At 47.0% G+C, this 12,713-nt stretch overlaps 1 protein-coding gene across 1 annotated transcript in view; it reads right to left on the bottom strand.

Moving 5' to 3' along the window:
- Positions 1-9,545, bottom strand: part of KBTBD3 (kelch repeat and BTB domain containing 3) — a 41,201-nt gene extending 31,656 nt beyond the window's left edge. The window contains exon 1 of the mRNA XM_089687292.1: positions 9,398-9,545. The gene's annotated coding sequence lies outside the window, so the exon portion shown is untranslated. The remainder of the gene's footprint in view (positions 1-9,397) is intronic.
- Between the last annotated feature and the right edge of the window lie 3,168 nt (positions 9,546-12,713).

The raw sequence follows: 12,713 nt of genomic DNA on the forward strand, positions 1-12,713 counted from the left end.
AGTTCACATCAGCGCTTGCAGTTCCAGTATGCAGAAAAAAAAGCAGAACAGGTTGCATTTTTCCTGCACATCAAAAACGCATCGGAATACACTGGAGCCAGGGGTGTATTTACCACAAGGCAAACAAGGTATTTGCCTAGGGTGGCATTTTTCAGAGTGGCAGCAGCTTTTTTCAGGGGGGCAGTACCATCCCCTGAAAGAAGGAAAGGAAGAAGGGACACATGCAGCACGGGGATCTGAGAGAGCTGCGGCCTGTTAATAGCGTATGCAGAGCCTGACTCTTGTTCCAGGGGATGTCCAGAGCTGTGAAGGTGAGTGTCTTATCTCTTGCAGTAGTGGGGGGGGGGCGTTTGCCAGTGTATGGGGGGCAGTGGTAGTAACAGGCTCTCTCGGGTCGGGGGGCTGGGGTGTTGTTGGTCAATGTCAGACTCTCTTCGTGGGGGAGAGGGGGTGTTGATCAGTGTCAGGGTCTCTCCATGGGGGGGAGACAATTTTTGTGTTGCCTGGGGCAGCACGAAACCTAAATACACCTCTGACTGGAGCGCACCACAAATGCACTGGAACGCACATCTCCCTATTAAAATTGAAGAAAAAGAAAGGGGAAAAAACTGGAACACATCAAAAATATGCCAGAATGCGTCAAAAACGCACTGCTTCACGCCAAAATATGCGTCAAAAACGTGCATCCAGACTGCATTTCTATCATGTGAACCGACCCTTAGGCCTGGTTCATACCTATGTGTGTTGCAGTTTGCTGCAGGAAAAAAGTCTCTGACCCTTTCCAAAAATGCAGCGGCTGAGAACGCATAGATGTGAACGTGTCTTATAGAAAACCATGTTAAATGGACTGTAGTGAAGTTCTGCAAAACGCAAAAAGCACTAAAAAATGTGGTGTGAACCTGGCTTTAAGGCTTGTTTACAGTGGCAAACCTTCCTGCCCTTTTGAGAAGTGATCTGTGGTGGATCACTTTTCATAGGGCAGTTAATGGTCAACTGGGAGGCGAGATATTGCCTTCCCACAGTCTGTTTTAATGCTCAAAGCCTGCAACACCACGCTGCAACCGTGCACACTGCACCTGGATGCGAGGGGCTTGTATTGCAGCCCCATTCATTTCAATGAGTGGCATTTGGCAGCGGTACTGCCTGCTGAACAAGGCAGGGGGGATTATTTTTGAAGCTGCATGTGTATAGCTCCATCTGGCTGCCTTTGCAGCTTGAGGGACGGTTCACACCACATGCAGTCCTGTGCTTTTTTTTTCTGCATCAAAAAAGCATGGACTTTAGGCAACAGGTTGCACAGATACCAATACCGATGTCAATACCAAGCATTTGTACAAGTCTTATACTCCGATAACTGACATCCATACCTTTGTGGTGCAATCTGAGTCCATACAAAATGAATGGGCTCAAATCACACTGCAAAGAATCGCACCCCTCACCTCACCCCTTCAGTCTCCTCCTCACCTCACCCCTTCAGTCTCCTCCTCACCTCACCCTTTCAGTCTCCTCCTCACCTCACCCCTTCAGTCTCCTCTCTCATCACTAACCTACTAAGTGACATATCTGCATGGATGTCACTCCACTTCCTCAATGGATCGGCATGGATGTCACTCCACTTCCTCAATGGATCGGCATGGATGTCACTCCACTTTCTCAATGGATCGGCATGGATGTCACTCCACTTCCTCAATGGATCGGCATGGATGTCACTCCACTTCCTCAATGGATTGGCATGGATGTCACTCCACTTCCTCAAACTCTATCTTTCCAAAAATGAGCTCCTAGTATTCCCCCCAGCCCGTGCCCCCTCCCCTGACTTCTCCATCAAGACCAATAATACAACCATCAGTTCCTCCCCTCATGCGAGGGTACTAGGTGTAATCCTAGACTCCCATCTGTCCTTTCAGCCCCAAATCCAATCTCTGTCCAAATCTTGTATACGTCACCTCCACAACATCTCCAAGATACGACCCTGTTTTACCACTGAAACCCCTAAGAAATGTATTCACTCCCTTGTCATCTCTCTCCTTGACTATTGTAACTCCCTCCTCATTGGCCGACCTCATCGCAGGCTATCCCCTCTTCAGTCTATTTTGAATGCTGCTGCCATACTCATCCACCTTACTAACCATTCTGTATCAGCCACCCCTCTCTGCCAATCCCTCCACTGCCCTCCACTCAGTGTCCTCCACCCCTCTCTGCCAATCCCTCCACTGGCCTCCACTCAGTGTCCTCCACCCCTCTCTGCCAATCCCTCCACTGCCCTCCACTCAGTGTCCTCCACCCCTCTCTGCCAATCCCTCCACTGGCCTCCACTCAGTGTCCTCCACCCCTCTCTGCCAATCCCTCCACTGGCCTCTACTCAGTGTCCTCCACCCCTCTCTGCCAATCCCTCCACTGGCCTCCACTCAGTGTCCTCACCCCTCTCTGCCAATCCCTCCGCTGGCCTCCACTCAGTGTCCTCCACCCCTCTCTGCCAATCCCTCCACTGGCCTCCACTCAGTGTCCTCCACCCCTCTCTGCCAATTCCTCCACTGGCCTCCACTCAGTGTCCTCCACCCCTCTCTGCCAATCCCTCCACTGCCCTCCGCTCAGTGTCCTCCACCCCTCTCTGCCAATCCCTCCACTGGCCTCCACTCAGTGTCCTCCACCCCTCTCTGTCAATCCCTCCACTGGCCTCCGCTCAGTGTCCTCCACCCCTCTCTGCCATTCCCTCCATTGGCTTCCCATTCCCCAATGGATAAACTTCAAAACAGTAACAATAACATATAAAGCCATTTATAACTCTGCCCCAAATCTGGTCTCCAAATATCACCCAAACCGTCCTCTCCGCTCCTCGCATGACCTCCTGCTCTCTAGCTCCCTTGTCTCCTCCTCACATGCTCGTCTCCAGGACTTCTCCAGAGCCTCCCCCATCCTCTGGAACTCTATACCCCAATTTATCAGACTATCGCCTACTCTGCTCACTTTTAGGCGATCTCTGAAAACCTATCTCTTCAGGGAAGCCTATCCTGCCCTCAGCTAATAACGGAATCTTCTACTCCTCCTACCAGTCCATCCCCCACAGTTACTACCTTTTGTACCACTAGCCCCTCCCTCCTAGATTGTAAGCTCCACGGAACAGGGCCCTCCTAACCCTCTTGTATTGAACTGTATTGTTGCTGTATTGTCTCCCGTTATATTGTAAAGCGCTGAGCAAACTGTTGGCGCTATATAAATCCTGTATAATAATAATGTGATTTGGACAGTAATGCAGTGCGATTCCTGTCTGAATTACATGCTGTTTCCCTGCGGGTGCAGTGCGATTTGGGCCATTCATTTTATACGGGTTCAAATCGCACCGCAAAGGTAGCAGTATCAGCATGTACTTGGGCACAAGTATCGGTACTTGTACTTGCCGATAAAAAAAACAGTATTAGTGCAACCCTTACCTGGATTCCAATGGTAAAGCTCTCACCAGTGCAGTGTGTTCCAATACAGTCAACAAAAGTAGAACATGTCGCCTATTTTTGCTGTCCACTGGCCACAAGCGTAAACTAGGTCTTAATTATTTAAGTTCTCTTTCACACTGGTGGCAATGCTTGTTGTCCTCTGAAAAGTGATCCACAGTGGATCACTTTTCAAGGGGTGGTATAGCATCGATTGGCAGGGGTTCAGGATGTCATTCTGCTGCTTCCTGACACTGTTGTTGTTTTACTTCTTACTTGCCTAATGGCACTTTTACATTGCGGGACCATGCTGCAACTATCACCCAAGCATCTGACTTGCAGTTGCGGTGTTGATATCAATGGGCGAGTTTGACAGGTCGTGCTGCCCAACAGGGCTACTGTTAGAAACCATGGGGCCCCATACAGCCAACCTGACAGAGCACCCCCCCCCCAAAAAAAAAACAAAACAAAACCCCAAAACAAATACAGCTTATTATGCTTCAGGTATGAATGAACACAGTGAGTGATTGGTACCGATCACTCATTATGTTCATCCAGGAAAGAAAGGGGCTTATAAATGTGACATATTTAATGTGCCCTTCCCCCATTCTTCACCCTGATGGATCCTATTGTGTGCTTGCAGCTGCCAGTGGGAAGAAGAGGAGTGAAGTCAGCAGCACTGCTAAGGAGGGGGCACACAAAGGGGCCTGGGCAGCAGGGGGAAACATATGGTGCACAGGGAGGGTAATGGGTGCGGTGGGGGGGGCAATTACTGGAATTGTTCCCCCGTATGGCTCTCACTGCAGCAGCTGAAAGCCAATGGGAGAGAGAGGAGAGGAAGCCAGCTTTCAGCTGCTGCAGTGAGAGCCATACAGGGGATCGGTTCCAGTAATTACCTCCTTGCCGTGCCAATCACCCCCCCTTTTCCACATCAAATTCACCCAGCTGGCCCGGGTGCCATACAGGAGGGCTGGTGGTACCCAGGGGCGGACTGACCATTTGGAAACTTGGGCACTGCCCAAGGGCCTGGGGTCAGTAGGGGGCCCCATGAGATGCCCCTGGTACCTTTTTCATAGGCTTTTTTGAGTGTGGGCGAAGACACAGGGGCCCCATGATCCCCTATTGCCCAGGGGCCCCATGAGTTGTCAGTCCACCCCTGGTGGTACCCCTTTATCCACAGACCTGCTGTCCGACATAAAGTTGCTGTGATCATGAAGCAAGGCATTGTGACCACGGGGTGTGTACAGCCCTGTCTGGCTGTATTGCTAGAAACCGCTAGTGATCCTAGAAATCTAGTGTGTTTTTCTCTACATCTATGGCAGCAGCACAGTGGCTAAATGGTTAGCACTTCCACCTGGCAGTACTAGGGTCGTTGGTTTGAATCCCGACCACAGCACCTCGTGCCTGGAATTTGCATGTTCTCCCTGTGGCTGTGTGGATTTCCTCCAGGTAATCCAGTTTTCTCCCACACTCCAAGGACATGCTGGTAGGTCAATTGTCCCCAGTATGTGTATGTATGAATGTTAGTTACAGACCTTAGATTGTACGCCCCTTGAGGGTTAGGGACTGATGTGAATGTACAATATACAGGTGAAACTCGAAAAATTAGAATATCGTGCAAAAGTTCATTTATTTCAGTAATGCAACTTAAAAGGTGAAACTGATATATGAGATAGACTCATTACATGCAAAGCAAGATAGTTCAAGCCGTGATTTGTCATAATTGTGGTGATTATGGCTTACAGCTCATGAAAACCCCAAATCCACAATCTCAGAAAATTAGAATATTTCATGCAATCAATAAAACAAGGATTGTACATAGAACAATATCGGACCTCTGAAAAGTATAAGCATGCATATGTACTCAGTACTTGGTTTGGGCCCCTTTTGCAGCAATTACTGCCTCAATGCGGCGTGGCATGGAAGCTATCAGCCTGTGGCACTGCTGAGGTGTTATGGAAGACCAGGATGCTTCAATAGCGGCCTTCAGCTCTTCTGCATTGTTCGGTCTCATGTCTCTCATCTTTCTCTTGGCAATGCCCCATAGATTCTCTATGGGGTCACAGGTAAGGCAAGTTTGCTGGCCAATCAAGCACAGTAATCCCACGGTCATGAACCAGGTTTTGGTGCTTTTGGCAGTGTGGGCAGGTGCCAAGTCCTGCTGGAAAATGAAGTCAGCATCCCCATAAAGCTCGACTGTGGAAGGAAGCATGAAGTGCTCCAAAATCTCCTGGTAGACGGCTGCATTGACCCTGGACTTAATGAAGCACAGTGGACCAACACCAGCAGATGACATTGCTCCCCAAATCAACACAGACTGTGGAAACGTCACACTGGACTTCAAGCATCTTGCAGTGTGTGCCTCTCCATTCTTCCTCCATACTCTGGGTCCTTGGTTTCCGAATGAGATGCAAAAGTTGCTCTCATCAGAAAAGAGGACTTTGGACCACTGAGCAACAGAACAGGTCTGTTTTTCTTTAGCCCAGGTAAGACGCTTCTGACGTTGTTTGTTGTTCAGGAGCGGCTTGACAAGAGGAATATGACATTTAAAGCCCATGTCCAGGATCCGTCTCTGTGTGGTGGCTCTTGATGCACTGACTCCAGCCTCAGTCCACTCCTTGTGAAAGTCCCCAACACTTTTGAATGGACTTTTCCTGACAATCCTCTCCAGGCTGCGGTCATCCCTGCTGCTTGTGCACGTTTTTCTTCCACACTTTTCCCTTCCACATAACTTTCTATTAATGTGCTTTGATACAGCGCTTTGGGAACATCTAACTTCTTTTGCAATTACCTTTTGAGGCTTTCCTTCATTATGGAGGGTGTCAATGATGGTTTTCTGCACAACTGTCAGGTCAGCAGTCTTTCCCATGATTGTGATTCCTACTGAACCAGACTGAGAGACCATTTAAAGGCTCAGGGACCCTTTGGAGATGTTATGGCTTAATTAGATGATTAGAGTGGGACACTTTGAGCCTAGAGTATTGCACCTTTTCACAATATTCTCATTTTCTGAGATTGTGGATTTGGGGTTTTCATGAGCTGTAAGCCATAATCATCACAATTATGACAAATCACGGCTTGAACTATCTTGCTTTGCATGTAATGAGTCTATCTCATATATTAGTTTCACCTTTTAAGTTGCATTACTGAAATAAATGAACTTTTGCACGATATTCTAATTTTTCGAGTTTGACCTGCATATGTAGAGTGCGGTGTAAATTGATGGCACTATATGAGTACTTGTAATAAATAAAGTATTCTGACCCTTCTATTTATGTTAGGGTTCGTTATAATTAGGGATGCACCGATACCCTTTTTTTTCTCGGCCAGTACGAGTACTGATACTCTGTGGTGTAATTTGCGTCCATACAGAATGTATGAACGCTAATCGCACTGTAAAGAATAGCATGTGATTTGAACAGGACTATGGTGTGATTCCTGTCCAAATCTCACGCAGTTTCCCCGCAGCTCCTGTGTGAACCCAGGCTTGTCATAACAAAAGAGCGGTGTGGGAAACCTCCCTGCACCAATCCCATACTGCCACACAAGGAAAAGCTGCTTCACAGGTCCAGGGATATGAAATCCCTGCAGCTTTCTCTACTCTACTTGCAGGGACGACAGTACGAGCTAGACAGCTTCTGACTGGTCAGTACAGTCATGGTGCTGACCAATCAGAAACCGTCTAGCCCATACTGTCATCCCTGCAAGGAGAGAAGAGAAAGCTGACCTGTGAAGCGTTTTTTTTTTCCTTGTGTGACAGCATGGGTTCACACAGGAGCAGTGGGGAAACTGCATGAGATTTGGACAGGAATGGCACCACACTCCTGTTTACATTGCATGCTATTCTTTGTCGTGCAATTTGCGTCCATACATTTTGTACGGACGCAAATCTCACTGCAAAGCATCAGTTTCAGTACATGTGAAAACACTTGGTATCTCACCATTACCGATATCAGTATCAGTGCATCCCTAGTTATTATTATACAGGATTTATATAACGCCAACAGTTTACAACATAAGTTATAATATATAATAGGTTTCTTATGTAGTCATTTTTATTCTTTATTACACTAAAGTAGAGCTAAAGGCAAAACCTTTTTTTTTCTCATTGGATTACAACCCCTGTCAGTTTTGTTTGCCCTCTGTGTCCCATTAGAGAGAAATTCACTTCACTTCCTGTCCCATAGCCAACACAGGAAGTGGGACAGGAAGTGACCCTTCAATGTGGGGGAATCCCAAAGTGTCATCAGAATTAGTGTCCCCTTTGGATGATTTCCCCTCTATTCCTGTTTTGGGAATTTATTTTACTTTTATTTTCAGTCACAACGGTAAACAGGACAATTAGGGTGAATCTCTCTAACAGGGGCACAGGCAACAATAACAACCTGACAGGGGTTCCAATCCCTCTCCACTCTATCCAAAACAAAATCAAATGCTTTTAGTTATACTTTCATTCTTTATTTCATTTAACTGCTTCCTGACCACCCTATAGCAGAACTACTGATACAATGTGGCAGGGCTGCGCTAAATCACGCATATAGACATGATTTTGTATTTCCGGGTAGGGGGCTACTCGTGCCACTATTAGTGGCAACAGCTGCCGATCACCACGTCCCGGCCGGAGATTCCCCTCCGGCATCCAGCGATCGCTGAGTGTCACTACCGGGGGAGAGTTCTGTATGTAAACAATACAGATCTCTCCCCTGTTAGCTCCAGCACGCTGCCTTGTATGGCTCTGCATAGCAGAGCCATACAAAGCAGTGTGCTTACAGAAGAAAGCACACACACAGCACACAGTAAAACATACACAGCACACAGTTAATCCTTTGATTGCCCCAGATGTTAACCCCTTCCTTCCCAGTGCCATTAGTACAGTGTCAGTGCTTTTTTTTTGCACTGATCACTGTATAAGTGTCACTGGGGATGTCAGAGACATCAAGTCAGTTCCCCCCAGTGTCAGAATGCCCGCTGGAGTCCCGCTATAAGTTGCTGATCGCCGCCATTACTAGTATTACAAAAAAGATAAATTCTAGTATATATATATATCGCCATTTGTAAATGCTATAACTTTCACGGAAACCAATTAATTTACATGTATTTTTTAGCAAAGACATGTAGCAGATTACTAATACATTTTGGGCTAAATTTATGATGAAATGTGATTTTTAAAATTTTTTTATTGGACAGGTTTAATAGTAAAAAGTAAAAAATATAGTTTTTTTTGTTTATAGTGCAAAAAATAAAAAATGCACAGGCGATCAAATACCACCGAAAGAAAACTCTATTTGTGGGGAAAAAGGGACATAAATTTCATTTGGGTGCAGTGTTGCATGACCGCGCAATTGTCAGTTAAAGTAACACAGCGCCATAACCCAAAAAATGGCCTGGTCAGGAAGGGGGGTAAATCCTCTGGAGGGCAAGTGGTTAAATCTGCCATTATCCAGTATACCTATAGATTTATTACAGATGTACTTCCCCCGGCCTTCTTATATGAAAAGTAGAGGCAGTCGCCCCCCAACGCCCCACATGTCGGCTCTTCAAGGTGTAGAACAGAGGTAGGTGACAGCGACTCACTCCAGCTGTTGTGGAACTACAAGTCCCAGGAGGCATTGCAAGACTCTGCCAGCCACAGGCAGGACCTGAGAGGCAGGGGTATGATGGGATATGTAGTCTGATCACAGCTGGAGAGCCCAGGTTGCCTGTGTACACCATTCTCCCCTCCATCAGAGACCTGTCACTCATACACATGATCTCCTGGGCTGTGTATGGGCAATGCAGAGCCGGGAGGTGTTCAGGCATGTTAGGTCACATCTTCATAAACCTCCTCTATTGTATATGATCTGGAATCCAGGAACACAGACCGGTCTATAGGAATGGCTCCTCTGTACTGTACACAGTCTGCCCCCCCCCCCGGCCTCGCTGCTCATCCCTCCATGGATGGGGATGGGGATGGGGGGGGGGGTCATTACCTTGCAGTGCAGGCGGCTCCCACTCACCGATCCGGGCAGAGCTCAGTCCTCAGCGATCGCCTCCATCTGTCACATGAGGGCACTGAGAGGTGACAGATACAATGTAGCAAATAGCATCCTTCAGCCAATCAGGAGGCGCCTTCCACATTCCGTTCAGAGCTGGGATTCCTTGTCTCCCATTAGCTGTCAGTTCCCATAGCTGTGATTGGCTGATCATGTGATGGGGGGAGTGCAGGCTGACAATGAGACTGTCCTCTATGGGGACTGAACCATTCATAACAGGACAGGGACCGAGAGAATCTGTGTTGTTCGTAGAGAATCAGGACAAGGCACAGCTGAGAGAGCCGGTGTCAGTACTAGGAGCATCTCTCCTGACTGGCCCTGATTTACAGGACTGTTCATTTCCCTATGCCCTTAGTTACAGGACTGTTCATTTCCCTATGCCCTTAGTTACAGGACTGTTCATTTCCCTATGCCCTTAGTTACAGGACTGTTCATTTCCCTATGCCCTTAGTTACAGGACTGTTCATTTCTCTATGCCCTTCATTTGTAGGACTGTTCACGTCCCTCTGTCTTCATTTATGGGACTGTTCAATTCCTCCATCTTTCACTGATAGGACTGTTGCATACCCTGTGTCCCCCATTTATGGGACTGTTGGATTCCCTCTGTCCCCCATTTATGGGACTGTTCACTTCCCTCTGTCTTCATTTATGGGACTGTTCAGTTCCCGTCTTAATTTATGGGACTGTTCACTTCCTTCTGTCTTCATTTATAGAACTGTTCACTTCCCTCTGTCTTCATTTATGGGACTGTTCAGTTCCCTTAGTTTTCATTTATAAAACTGTTCAGTTCTCTCATCTCATGCTGTTAGGACTGTTGGATTCCCTCTGTCCCCCATTTATAGGACTGTTAACTTCCCTCTGTCTTCATTTATGGGACTGTTCAATTTCCCGTCTTCATTTATGGGACTGTTCACTTCCCCCAGTCTTCGTTTATGGGACTGTTCAGTTCTCCCATCTCTTGTTGATAGGACTGTTGGATTTCCTCTGTCCCCCATTTATAGGACTGTTCACTTCCCTCTGTCTTCATTTATAGGACTGTTCAGTTCTCCCATCTCTTATTTATAGGACTGTTCAATTCCCTCTGTCCCCATCTATGGAAATGTTCGCTTCCCTCTGTCGCCATCTATGGAAATGTTCGCTTACCTCTGTCTTCATTTATAGGACTGTTCTGGTCCCTCTGTCTTCATTTATAGGACTGTTCTGGTCCCTCTGTCTTCGTTTATAGGACTGTTCTGGTCCGTCTGTCTTCGTTTATAGGACTGTTCTGGTCCCTCTGTCTTCATTTATAGGACTGTTCTGGTCCGTCTGTCTTCGTTTATAGGACTGTTCTGGTCCGTCTGTCTTCATTTATAGGACTGTTCTGGTCCCTCTGTCTTCATTTATAGGACTGTTCTGGTCCCTCTGACTTCATTTATAGGACTGTTCTGGTCCCTCTGTCTTCATTTATAGGACTGTTCTGGTCCCCCTGTCTTCATTTATAGGACTGTTCTGGTCCCTCTGTCCTTGTTTATTTGCTATTATTATACAGGAATTATATAGCGCCAACAGTTTGCGCATCGCTTTATGTCACAGCTGCAAATCCCGTAGTGTTTCCATATTATTGTCACATGCGATTCTGCGCAGTGCGATTTGAGCCCATTCATTCTGAATGGATCAGATTTCACAGCATCCACACAAAAAGTGCCTGCAGCATTATTTGGGAACGCACTGGAACCAGGCCGCATGGTTATTTTACACCATGTTATCCGCTTCAGGCAAACTCACTGTGTCTGCAACATGCTTTTGGGGTGTCGTTAACTTTGAACTGCCGCCTGCAGAAGATCGCAAAACACAGTTTGCAGTGTGGTGTGGGAAACGCACAGGAATCGCAGAGTTTTCCGCACCACACATGTGTGAACTGGGGATTAAAGTATAACTTTTTTCGATTTGGATAGAATGGTGAGGGGGTTATAACTTCTGTCAGGCAGGGCTTTTTTCCAGCAGGAATGTGGGGGGATGCAGTTCCGGCACCTCCAGCACTGAGTGTATGTAATGGTCAGGGGTGCTGGAAGGTCTATTGATGCTGGCTGCTGGAGGATCTATTGTCACTGGGGGACCCTATTTTTGCATGGGGGTATATTGCTGGCAGGGGGATATATATTGTTGCTGGGGTGGTCTTATGTTACTGGGGGTATTACATTGCTGAGAGGGATGTACTGTTAAGGGAGAGGTCTTCTGTTGCTGACTGCTGAAGGGTCTATTATTGCTGGTTGCTGGGAGATTTGTTGTTGCTGCACGGGGTCTAATGTTTGTGGGGTGGTATTTTGTTGTGGGGGTTCATTGTTGCGGGGGGGGGGGCTAAAAGGAGTGGGTCTGGGAGGTGAGTAGGGGTGAAATCGAGGAACGGTGCCAGGGGCGGACTGACAACTCATGGGGCCCCCGGGACCCCTGTGTCCTTGCCCAAACTCAAAAAAGCCTATGGAAAACGTACCGGGGCATCTCATGGGGCCCCCTACTGGCCCTGGGCCCTCGGGCAGTGCCCGAGTTTCCAGATGGTCAGTCCGCCCCTGGACAGTGCTCAGAGGTGCGCAGGGGACAGAGATAGAGGGGGGAGTTCCTGCACCTATTCTGCTCTCAGGTTTTTATTGCGGCCTGTGTCTCTGTTAGGGAGATTCCCCCGCTCTATTTGTCATGACCACCAATGATGTCAGGAATGAAGGGGAAATCTAACATTTTTCCTTGCAGGAAGAGAGGAAATCTTCCAATGAGGACACTTGTTACCATGACAACTGTCTATGAGGTGATTTTCTCACATCAGAGAGATATTCTGCTTCCTGTTGAGTTTACATCTCCCCTAAATGAGACACCGAAAAAGAAAAACTTTTAACCCTCTATGTGCCTTATTCTAAATGAAAAGATTATTAGATATAGTCCAAATACATGTGTTTTTTTCTGGACACTAATAAAAAAAGCATTCTGACAAATTTCAAGTGCATTACTAGAATTTTAATCCACATTTTTGTTTTTTACAAGCATTCTCGATAACAAATCCACTTGTGCTAATAAAGTTTGGTCAAAATATTAAAAAAGCGGCTACACGTCGGGCACTTGCAGAGAGAGAAGTTGTCTTCTCTGGTGGAGCCATGTTCATGGTGATATTTGCTATTCTCATTGTACAACTGGCTTCAAGAAAATGGCCGCCAAACGTGAAATGAACGGTCTTCCCTGGAGACATTTTTTTGCTATGTTATCTTTAACAATGTGTGTATCTGAT

The sequence above is a fragment of the Staurois parvus genome, unplaced genomic scaffold (genome assembly GCF_062004578.1).
Source record: "Staurois parvus isolate SC_StPar_1 unplaced genomic scaffold, SC_StPar_1.0 ptg000422l, whole genome shotgun sequence".
NCBI classification, from domain to species: Eukaryota; Metazoa; Chordata; class Amphibia; order Anura; family Ranidae; genus Staurois; species Staurois parvus.